The sequence below is a fragment of the Stegodyphus dumicola genome, chromosome 6, assembly GCF_044657685.1.
Source record: "Stegodyphus dumicola isolate Sdum_Otavi_A_Nest chromosome 6, ASM4465768v1".
NCBI classification, from domain to species: Eukaryota; Metazoa; Arthropoda; class Arachnida; order Araneae; family Eresidae; genus Stegodyphus; species Stegodyphus dumicola.
In genome coordinates, this window is record NC_140773.1 from 225,786,460 (window position 1) to 225,798,754 (window position 12,295).

Sequence of the window (12,295 nt, forward strand, 5' to 3'; positions counted from 1 at the left end):
TTTGGAGGCGATAAAGTTTACTACCTGGGACTTTGGTAATAATGTGAGCAGTACTCAGTTCCGATTACGCATTATTTTGTGTGAGGGAGATGAAAGATCATGGGATATGTCATGTGATATTAATGGACGAATTACGGTTCTTTAATCGGAAAAGGGGGGAAATCGGGAAAAAATCTGGAAATTTTGTATTTGGCTTTATTCTGTGTTGTGTGAAACAGTGTTCGTTAATTTTTGGATCCCATGGCCCTAACTAAAGTGAATTCGAAATGGATATTTAGTGGGATTGAAAGGGGTAGTAATAAGTGTTTCTTTAAGGTTGTGCGAGATAGAAGTAAAGATGTTTTATTAAGTTATTTATTTTACCTGGTACCTTGCTGTGAACTATAAGTATGATTTTAAAGATCCTGAAACAGAAATAAGAAAAGTTTATCGGACACGTAATCAAGATTCTGAAGAAGAATAGGTAAGTTAGTATTTTTAATTATTTGAGGATATTATTTTTATGCATTGTTCTAAATGTAAGGTGGAAGTAAAGTAATTTGCGTAAACGTGCATGGAAATAATTTAAATATTTGACACTAAGTATTTGTAACCATTTGTAATGTTTGCGGTATGAATTAGTTAGTGACGTTTGTAATATAACAGATAATGTAGAGGTAAAAGTTTTTGGATATTTTATTTATTTTATACGGGGAAATGTTCATATTTGGAAAGGGTATATACTTTATCGCGATCAGGTAATTTCATATATGTTCTTTTTACCGGGTTTAAAGATTCAGAAAATTGTTATGCATTTTCGTGAAATTTTTCTAATTTATGAGAAAAAAGCAGTGTACATGGATATAGTGAAGAGTGTGCGCAATGCAATTTTTGTGCAATTCTGGGATGTTTTTTTAAGTAAAAATAAGTCGACGTGTACATGGTTTAGTGATATTTTAATTAAATGATAGTTATTTTGTGAATTTTATGTTTGTAGGAATTTGGTATACGTTTAAGTTGAAGTAAACGTGCATGGAAATAATTTAAATATTTGACACTAAGTATTTGTAATGCTTGCGGTATGAATTCGTTGGTGACGTGTATAATATAATAGATGATTTAGAGGTAAAAGTTTTTGAATATTTTATTTATTTTATATGTGGAAATGTTCATATTTGGAAAGGGTATAAACTTTTTCGCGATCAGGTAATTTCATATATGTTCTTTTTACCGGGTTTAAAGATTGAGAAAATTGTTATGTATTTTCGTGAAATTTTTCTAATTTATGAGAAAAAAGCAGTGTACATGGATATAGTGAAGAGTGTACGCAATGCCATTTTTGTGTAATTCTGGGATTTTTTTTTAAGTAAAAATAAGTCGGCGTGTACATGGTTTATGTGTATGTGTTATTTTGAAAAACGCGTAAGGAGTATGGTATTGTGCACTTTTTCCCAATTTTGCAGTGAATGTTTGTCATGATTAAGCAGTTTTGTTAGATAAAATTTCTAGCATAAGTGTAATTCAGCTAGTAGATTGTTGGAAGAAGTGTTCAGTAGATAAAAAGAAAAGAAACATGTCTTTACTTCGTGAATACAAAATGGCGGCGGGGAAAAAAAATAGAGGGTTGCTGTAGGAGAGTTGGTCGCCAAATTTTCGCCAAAAAAACGCCAAGTTACCATAATGTAAAGATCAACCGTTTCCAATTTTTATCACGTTGCCTAGCAACGGAAGGGATGATAACGCTCTAAACGATGGTAGCTAGCACGCTCACTATCAACGCTCTCCGCTGCTGCACAAAGCTTTCACGCATTTTTGTTGTGTTATGCGGCTACATGGGTTTCCTCTCAGGCAGTAGGCAGTCTTCTTTAAAAGTATCTCTCCTAGGGGAGGTCACGAGTGCTATCTGCTTAAGGAAAAGTGTACCATAATAAAGGACTTTACGGAAACGTTCTCGTATTCACGTTAAACAAGGGAAATACCACGCAGACTAGCCATTCATACAGCCTGTTAATCTGGGATCGAACTCCCAGTATTCAGCAGGATATAGAAGCTTAGTCATAATTAATTAACTAACCAAGTGCTGTTAAAATTATATTATTTTCCTGGTCATCATATTGTAAAACTGATTAAATGTTAATAAATTAATTTATTTCTTTTTACTACGTATTAAATTCTTACTTTAGATTAAGAATTAAAACTTTATTAAATTTCTCAATTTATTAACTAACACTAAAGCAATTAAGTATTTAGGTACTTACGTATTTTTGCCAACACCTTAGTCACCAAATTTTCAGAATGTGCCAAAATCTGGCAACCATGCGCATAACCATTCATCCGGCAAACATGCTGATAACAGCTTTTCAATTAAGCAACGCCGCCATTTTCATATGTGTTTTTTGTTGTTGTTGTATTCTAAGTTTCAACGGTTTTTATAAACAAATCGTGATATTTTTTGCCTTTAAAATTAGTTTCAACATTTGAGCTTGTGGAATTTGCCAGCAAGGGAAGAAACGGAGGTAAAATTTCTGCATTTCTGCAGGAATATAGATTTTTTCTGAAGTGAACAACGAGGAAATGCGTCTTCTAGATAGTCTCTGCTGCCGCGGTTTGAACGAAGCCCAGTCTCAGCAATTCTCCAATTTTTTTAAAGCGAAAAAGTTGTGTACTTCGGAAGAAAAACAGCTAGAAAAATTACTGAAAGATTCGGAGAAGAATGTAAGTAACATTATTTTTTAATGCATCACTTAATCCTCATCTAATCATTAAAATTTGTATTTTAAATTGCTAAAGTATGCTTTCTAGGCAATGTTCTGTTATCGGTACAGGATAAAAAAATGTATGTGCGTATGCATGTATGTATGGATATATGTGTTCATGTATGCTTGTATACATGTAAGTACCGAATGCATGTATGTAATATGTGTATATATGTTATCGGAAAAGTATGAAATACCGATATTCTCTAGAATGCCAGGGCATTGTATATAATACCAGACGTTTTTAGGCATGTTGTTTTAGACGTTTAAGTGTGAAACATGAGAATTATTACATACTTTCCTTAGTCATTGTATATAATACCTAGGCATTCTATAGAATGTCAAATGCTATTTTGGGAAAGTATGAAGAAGTATCCTGATAAGGCTATTACGTATGTCAACGGGAAATGCCGGCATTCTGTAGAATATACAAAAATATGTCACTATATTACACGAATGACCCGGCCTCTTGTCGACGTCAAGAATATGAACTCGGACAATACTTCCTAAAGAAAAGTGGGTGATTGTTTGAAATGTTGCAACTGTCTGTAACATGATAAAAATGAAAGGAACTCTAAGTTATATAATGTTAAAAAGCAGTGCCTTAGGGATACGACAATGTACTAGGAGATGCACAAAATGTTCTACATTAATTAGTCCCATAAAAATGCTTAATGTAACTAGATATACTAATGTAAATGTATTGTTTGTATAATATACTAATGTAATTATGTTATATTAATCTGTCATAATTAAACTTTATTAATCTATTAAGTTCATTGAAATAATTGCATACCGAGTTATTGAAACCGTAGGTGAATCTTCAGATTATGGTAACGATTTTTTGGCGAAAGTTTGGCGACCTAGTAACCTTTATCGTCTTACCAAAATGCCGCCAAACTATCTCTGTAAATATCTCTGTAAGTATCTCTGTAAATGTCTTCTGATGCTGGCCAACCAAACTCCCAGCGGGTATAGTAGTAAGGCGGAGCAGTACCTGTAAAAGTCACTGACGAAGTTTTAGTGCTCCGTCCACTTTTCCCTGTCCCTGTTTTTTGAATTAATTTTAATTTTTTTGGCTTGTATTTCCAGATAGATTTTAGAATTTATTTTACCTTTGACAGCACTTGCAGTTTTGAAACAAAGGGTGCAAAAAATATCCATTTCATCGTCTTTTTTAACATAGGCCACAGAAGGTATGAACGTTTTGACATTTTTTTCATGCAAGTGCATCACTCATTTCCTTTAAACACAGGCAAAAGGTATCAGAAACGGAATGTTTAAGATACTGAATGAATTGAAATACACGTGATATTCGAAACGAATTTGAGCTGTATTCCATATTTTACCGGTTTCTCGTTTAGCATTCTAAAGCATGCCTAGGAATTCTGTGAAATATGAATCGTTTCACACATTGCCGGTTAGGTTTAGGCATTATATAGAATGCCTAAGCATTCTATAGAACGCCTGATTTCAAAATGTGCCACTAACATATATATACATATATACATACATTCATACGTTTCTGAATCCGGTTCCTATATCAGAATAGTACCGTTTTCTTTTCGTATGTTGAGAATGCTTATCAACTTGCGATAAATATCTATAGTTTGAGAATCTTTTTAAAAAAGGCGCGAAAACCACCAACTTGCACTCTGTAACTAAATTCTGTTTTTTATCTGTAAAATCGCCAAAATGTGTCAAGATAGATGCATTCACACGTAAGTACACCTTGTACCACAAAAAAAAAAAAAAAAAAAAAAAAAAAAGGACTGTTTTATACCTCGCGTTTTACTGGACTGATTGTCTAAATTTAACTTGCGCTTTCCATGTCTCGAAAGCACGACTTAGGATATGTATCAGATTTAATTAGATTTATATATAGCATTGCTCTAAAATAGGGATTTTGGCATAAATCGGACTTTTTCTAAAATGGCATATCAAGTTTTTTCTATATTTCGATTCAACGATTCAAATTATGCCAAAGCGCCAAGCTTTGTAAAAATCGCACGAATAATTCTTAAAAAATTAGCTCTCAAAACTTTAGCTCCTCCATGTTAATTAAATTCAGTATATATTTAAATTATTCCTTTCACATTACGAAATTTAGGTTCATTCCAAATAAAATTCGCTTGTTTTTTATGATTTATTTTTGAAATTTGTATTTTTAAAAAAATTTTTATAAATTTTCCGAAACTCATTTTGAATTATAACTCATACATTTTGTACCATCATCTTAAAGTAGATATATTTCTAAGCATACGTGCAAAAAATTAGAGATTTTAATTCAAAATTTCCTAATATGCACGTGAATTCACATATTGGGATCATTTTGAAATTTTGCATATTTGTTATAAGCCATAATAACGCCACATGAGGTTTATGCACTTAATTATTTAAAAGGATGAACGATGACGTTTTTTCTTCTCTTGTACAATGAAAAAAAGGAATGGAAAATAGTTTGCCATAAAATAAGAAGTTCGACAAGTGAATTACCGTCGAGACACAAACTAAAAAAAAAAAAAACTGCCCCAAGATAAATTTTTAAATTTCTCCGTAAATTTCTGACTAAAAATTACAAAATTAAATATCTAGGCATAATTTGAATCCTAGATCGAAATATGGGAAAACTTTAGTATGTTATTTCAGAAAAAAATCCAATTTTGCGTCAAAATACCTATGCTAGAACAAATGCTGTATATAAAACTAATACACATCCTAAGTCTCGCTTTCGAGACACAGAAGACGCAAGTTAAATTTCGTCAATTGGTTCGGTAGAACGGGAGACGTAGAACTGTCCCATTTTTACTTTCTTATACGAAGTAAAAAGGAAGTATTGTAATCGCGAAAAGTTTCAGGCAGCATATTTCAATGAAAATATCCATTTTGACCGCTATCGAATGCAATTTAACGATGATTTTCCGTGATATCTGTACGTCAGAACAAAATAAAAGACTCTTTTCCTCCAAAAAAAAATTTAAAACTGCTTTAAAATTAATTCTGAAGAGCATTTTTCGTCGCGTCTGTACGAACGTATGTATGTACGTATCTTGCATAACTCAAAACCGAGTAGCCTCAGAACTGTGAAATTTTGCATATAGAACTGCTATAACATGTCGATGTGCAACTAGTATTTTGGTTGCAATAGGCCGCACCAAATGTATATATATATATATATATATATATATATATATATCCACTCTGTTACCCGGTTCAGTGATCTCAGTTTCTTTACTCTTATATGTTTGTAAATTGTACATTTTTTGCTTTAAAAATGATTGAATTATGTTGTTTTTATCTTTCAGTTAAGGTTTTTATGCCTTTATGAAATCTGTATGCAATATATTTAGAATTATCATGCAATATGTATAGAATAGTTGTTTAAGTGCCGCTAAGCCTAATACTTTTTTTTTTATGGCGACCATTGCTTGTTTATATTTGAAACAGCATAATAGTGGTTTTGTTGCCAATTTAGAGAAACTTAGCTTCGCAACATTAAAGGTAACGCCTTCATTTATTATTGCGAATTAAATCATGCTTAATGCATTCTGGAACGTTTTCGAGGAAATAAGTGTTTAAGATTTACTTCGTAATTTTTAATACAGATATTTTGAGTTTTTATGTATTTTTGCCTTGTGGCGAAGTGAGAACTGAATTAATTGAATGAGAAATACTCAATCGTCTGTGGAAAACTGTTTCCTTTTTGTTTTGTTTGCTTAATTGCTTTTATACATCGTTGTAGTTTTATTATAGTATATGAATAGAATATGTTGCAACGATTAGATAATGCTTTAAATGATATAAATTTTGTGCATTCTGAATTATAATATGAACAAAATATAATACTGTTAAGTGAACCTAACGCCAGAGTGTCGCTATGGTAAACAAATATAGTGAATTTTAAAGAGTGCATTTATTCTATTGTGGTTTATGCGCTGTCGACGAGTAGATTTAATTCTATCTAATAAGTTTAAATGAAATGCAAGAAAAAATGCGTATAATTTATTATTCCGTACAAGTAAGTCATGTGGTGTACACATCAGATATTTTTTAAATTTACGTGTGTGGTGTATCAGTATTTATTTATGAAGAACATAAATTATAAAAGGTTTCAATGAGTGAGGTATATGCATTGGGAAATATTAATCTTTTTAAATATTTAAGACTACTTAATTATGAGACTTATTTTTTTTCTCTTTGGAGGAAGTGATAAAATACCTATTTTTTATTCAGTGTACAATGTATATTCAATGCATAGAATTTATTTTATCATGCAAATGAGTTACATCAGTCTCATTCTGAAACACTGCCAGTCGCGCACGATTAAAAAATGAGCGAACTCTTTTGCTGCTGTTTGTTTTTAATTGCTCTTTTAAAAAATCTTCGGTGTACCCCAATTAAAAACATCATAAACCCTCTATTTTGTGATGAGATTTTACCAGCTTTAATTCTTATGAGTGAACTTTTTCACGCGTGTGTTTCCAAGAAAGCTAAAAAAAAAATTCTTTCTCAGCATGCGACACTTATTTTCATTCCTTCTTTTGCCCGGAACATTTAGTAACAAGTTGTAGAATTTTTTATCCCATACATGCTTAATGAGAAAGAAAGAGTATTTCTTTAATTTCTTCAAACAAATTAGTGGAATAAATGTTTTTATTTTCTTTACAACTTAGTCTCAGCTCTTTGATGAGAGTCTTCAATTTTAAGCACTGTCTAGTGAATAATATATAAATGCGAATCTCGCCACATGAGAGCTTTTTCATAATAGAAGATAAAAATACCACAAAATTTTAGATTTACAAATACCACAAAAGAAAATTACTCTTTTGTGGTATTTGTAAAATTGTTTTGTATCACAGATTTCTTTATAAATATTCTAATATTCTTTAATGAGTGAATGTGAATTTAAGACACCAAAAAAAGTACATTTCGCTTTGATGTAATTTCTTAAATTAATATTTAGTAATATTGTTATAAATTTGTTTAATTTGTGGACACATATCTTTAATTTGTTTCAAAAGGAAGTATACGTTTTCGGAAATCTGCCTACGCAAACGAAGACAAAAGGAAAACGTCGAGAAAGCGAGTGTCACAAGATAGTGGCACTACATATTAAATTTTCAATGTTACAGGCAGAGTACATCAAGTTTTAGCTTGAAGTGAACACTTTTGATGATACAGGGCAACCTATTTACTGCTTTGGTTTGCATTTTCGCATCGTTAAACTTTTTCTCATTGCAAGAAGATCATGTGTATGGCGAGTGGTTAATCTTCTCGTTATTTTAAGCAAACTCCGTGTACCAGAATACTCCCATCCGCAATGGTTTGGTTTCTGTTATTATGGCAAAGCCTCGAGGTCTATCTGCCTAAGGGGAAGCATGCCTTCATAGGGGACTTTCTAAGGAAACTGGCTGCTATACCAGTTACACATGGGGAAAACCATTCGCAGGATTCGAACCTAGGAACGAGAAGATCCGAAAAATATGGCAGCAACTTCGGGACATTTCAGCTTCGTAACAAGCCGAGAAATGCAAAGCTTATTTTGACTCGCCTCAGGATTGGTCACACTAGAGTGACACCTTTTGAAGGCTGAGAATGAGCCTATTTGTTGAAATTGTAATGTTTGTCAATCAGACCGTCATATTTTTAATTGAGTGTCCATGTTTTAATAGTCTTCGTGAGAAATATTTTAATAGCTGTGACTTACCTCTCGACCGTTTAATCGGAAGAGAGGTCAATCGTAATTTATTTTATTATTTAAAAGAGACTAGCTTTTATTACCTAATGTAATCTGATTTGAAGATTGTGTATTGTATTTTAATGTGTGCTTTTACTTTGTTTTTATATAACTTTATCCTCTGTATCTGGTACATTTGTTCGCCTTTTTTATTCACTAATAAATTTAGATCATCCTACCTCGTATTTGGCGCATTATATAATCATCTTTGGTTTTGCGCCAATAATCTTGCTCTCACTCTTTCACGAACTTCGGATCGAACTACCAGTGTTCAACGACTTTGCCGCTTGAGCAAAATTCCGCAATGTCTATCGGGTGGCGACAATGTCTGGAGTTAAACTCCACTTCAAAGTATGAAATTCATTTCTTTCTTTTTAAGATATGAAAAAAGGCGCTAACCACCGGCCCAGCGGTAAACTCGCTGAACACTGGTAGTTCCGACCTGGGATAGATTCCAGTCGAAAGGGATGGCTAGATGGCTAGTTTTGCCAATGTGTAACGTGCGTACGAACCAGATCTCCATGAAGAATCCTCCACGAAGGCATCCTTCCCCTTAGGCAGATAGCCCTTGTGTACTTTGCGTTAATGGAACTAAACCAAACCAAAGATAACGAAACTAAAGATATTCTCCCATAAATTCTTGTGATGTGGAATCTAGACAAAAATTTCTGTGCTTTAGTTATATACCGCAAAGCACACGAGGGTTGTTTGCGGACGGGAAGAGCAGGAAAATGCTCATACTATGAGCCCGTTTGCCTAAATTGGAACCCAGGTGGAATTTCCAGTGTTCAGTGGTTCTAACTATTTGGACTTCATAACTAGTGGACTAACTAACTGGTCCTAACTAGTGGACTTCCATGCAATTATCAGTATTCAACTAATGTTGGTTTTAAGACACAATAACACGCCGAATAAATACTAAATCAGAAGTCAAACAACAAAAATCAGCGTTATATTTACCAAATTTTCACAGGACTAGTTTCGATGGTTTTACCGAACCACCATCTTCAGCTGCAAAACCGCAAATGAACCAGATAGGAAATAATGATAAGATAAGATAAGAAAGCCTGGACAAGAATAAGCAAGTGGCGCCATCTGATGGTGAAACCAGAACTAAAACGTAATTTCTTTAAAGGCCGAAGGCAAATTTGGATTGGAATTAGGATCGTTAACTAGAACAGAAAGATTTTTATGAATGTGAAATGCCTCTAGAAAATCCAGTTCTCCAATGGAAGATGTTTTTTTGAATAATTTTGGCAGCAGAAAAACTGAAAGTGTGGTTTTCGGACCAACAATGTTGAGCAACAGAAGACTTCTGTGTTTCCATTTTTCTAACATATGCCTCGTGTTCCTTGACGCGAAATTTTAAGGCTCTCTTAGTTTGGCCAATGTAAATTAAACCACACTGGCAAGGAATCCTATAAATACCCCAGGAATTCATATCCGGAATGGGGTCCTTGAGTATAGAAGTTGGAATTTTATTGATGGGAGAATAAACAACCCGAAAGTTAAATTTCTGCAAAATATGTGCAACTTTATAGCTAATTGATGGAAAGAAGGGAATGACAACAGAATTTTTATAATCTCTTAAAACAAGAGTGTGCCTTTTAGTGTGTTGAGATGAGAATTTTTTAACTGCTTGATTAATAATGTTGGGTGGAAAGCCCCTGTTAATAGCTATTGCTTTTAAATAACTTAGTTCTTCATCAAGGGCTAGTTTGGAGGAGCAAACTTGAAGATCACGGAAAACATAAGAATAAAATGAAGCTAACTTTTGTTTAGTCGGATGACATGATTTAAAGTGTGGTGGAAGGCAAACCGATGAAGGTCTTAATTATAGAAGCCCCAAACAGGCTTATTTTTTGCTTTCTTTTTGCACGTGGTGTGGCCGCCATTTTGTGATTGCATGAGTTTCGGTAAGTACTTTTTTGCAATTTTCAAGTTATGTTTATATTTTGTATATTTGGATATTGTGCTTTGCTTGTCTGATTTCATGCATTTTGCTTACAAACGTTTTGTTTTCAATTACTTTCAGTGAGGGATTTTTCTGCTGTTTTGTGTGTGCTTTATTATTGTTTAGTTAATTTAGTTTGATTTTTTGTATTATTTATCATGCCTTCATCCGTTAATCGTTTCACTAAATTACGCCTGAAACGGAAAAAATTCCTGAATCATCTTGACTTTTTACTTAAATGTAAATGTAAAAAATTGATCCCCAATTTTATTCAAATCAAATCTAATCAAAAACCTTCGAGTCGCGTTTCAAGAATTCTGTTAAATTGCAAGCTTGCCTTACTTCGGTCCGTGATAAGGGATACACGTCAACAATTGTCCACTCTATAAGCTTCATCTGGAACTCGCTAAATCATATCCAGAATTCACTGCCCTTGAACAAAAGTCTTGGTCTAGAACGGAGAATGCAGTTAACCGTCATAAAAACACCCTTACAGTTAAATTCGAAAAACTTCTTTTACAGTCTTCCAGTTTAAGTAGTTCAAAAAATCTTCCCATTGTAAACATCAAGCCAATAGTTAATATTTCTAATGTTAGTCTTTCAGAAGAACAAGAGAGAATTCTAAAATATAATTTTAACTTCTCACAAACCTGTAAACCCTCGATTCCAAAGATTTTGGCTCCTATCGAAAAAGCTTTCAAGTTCAGTAAAGTTTGATTCACAGAAAGAAATGATTAGGCATCTTATCGCTCATAATGTGAAATTCAATAATAAACCTTTGAAACCAAATCTAACTGCGAGAGAAAGAGCTACATTGCGTGAAATTCATTCTAACCCGGATATTATTATTTCAAAGGCCGACAAATGTGGCCAGATAGTCGTCATGGATAGGAACACTTACATCGATGGTGTCACTAAACTCTTAAACGAAGGACCATATAATCCGATTCCTAAAGATCCTTCACCTTCGGACTTGTCAAAAATAAAAACTGCGATCAAATGTTCGCAAATCATTTCAGGCAACTTAAAACATTCACTTATCCCATCTGTTGCGAATTGTGCCAGATTATATGCTCTTCCCAAAATTCATAAAAGTGGTATTCTTTTCCGACCTATTGTATCAAATTTAGGTACTGCCTCGTATCCATTAGCTAAATATTTAGTTTCTAGATTTTCAACTCTATTAGACAATAACATTTACACCATAAAAAATTTCAATAGAGTTTGTAAAAAAAGTTAAAAACATTTCTCCTAGTAAAAACATTTCTCCTCATGGTTTCTTTTGATGTAAAATCATTATTCACCAATGTCCCAGTGGAGGGTCCATTAAGATGTCTAGAAACCAGACTTCGCGAATTTCATTTCTCTTGCATCGAAATTGATGAGCTAATTTCTCTCACTCAACTCTGTTTGAAACAAACACATTTTGTTTTCCAAAATAAATATTACAAGCAAACTGAGGGATTAGCCATGGGAAGCCCCCTCAGTCCCATCCTGGCTGATATCTACATGCATTATTATGAATCAAAATTGTTTGAAACTTTAAACTTCCCGGCATGGTTCCGCTACGTAGACGATACTTTTACTCTGTTTGAAGGTAATAAAGATGATTTAAATAAAGTTCTTTCAACAATGAATTCTATTGATCCTGCTATTCAGTTCACTTTTGAACTTGAGACTTGCAATTCTCTTCCGTTTCTCGACATTCTGGTCACACGTAACACATCCAACTTCAGTACTACGGTTTACCGTAAACCTTCATCGGTTTGCCTTCCACCACACTTTAAATCATGTCATCCGACTAAACAAAAGTTAGCTTCATTTTATTCTTATGTTTTCCGTGCTCTTCAAGTTTGCTCCTCCAAACTA

At 33.2% G+C, this 12,295-nt stretch overlaps 1 long non-coding RNA gene across 1 annotated transcript in view; it reads left to right on the forward strand.

The window, feature by feature from the left end:
• The first annotated feature begins 2,343 nt into the window (after positions 1 to 2,343).
• LOC146996977 (uncharacterized) overlaps positions 2,344 to 12,295 on the forward strand; it is a 108,325-nt gene continuing 98,373 nt past the window's right edge. Inside the window, exon 1 of the long non-coding RNA XR_015041511.1 lies at positions 2,344 to 2,694. This is a non-coding gene — a long non-coding RNA (uncharacterized LOC146996977). The remainder of the gene's footprint in view (positions 2,695 to 12,295) is intronic.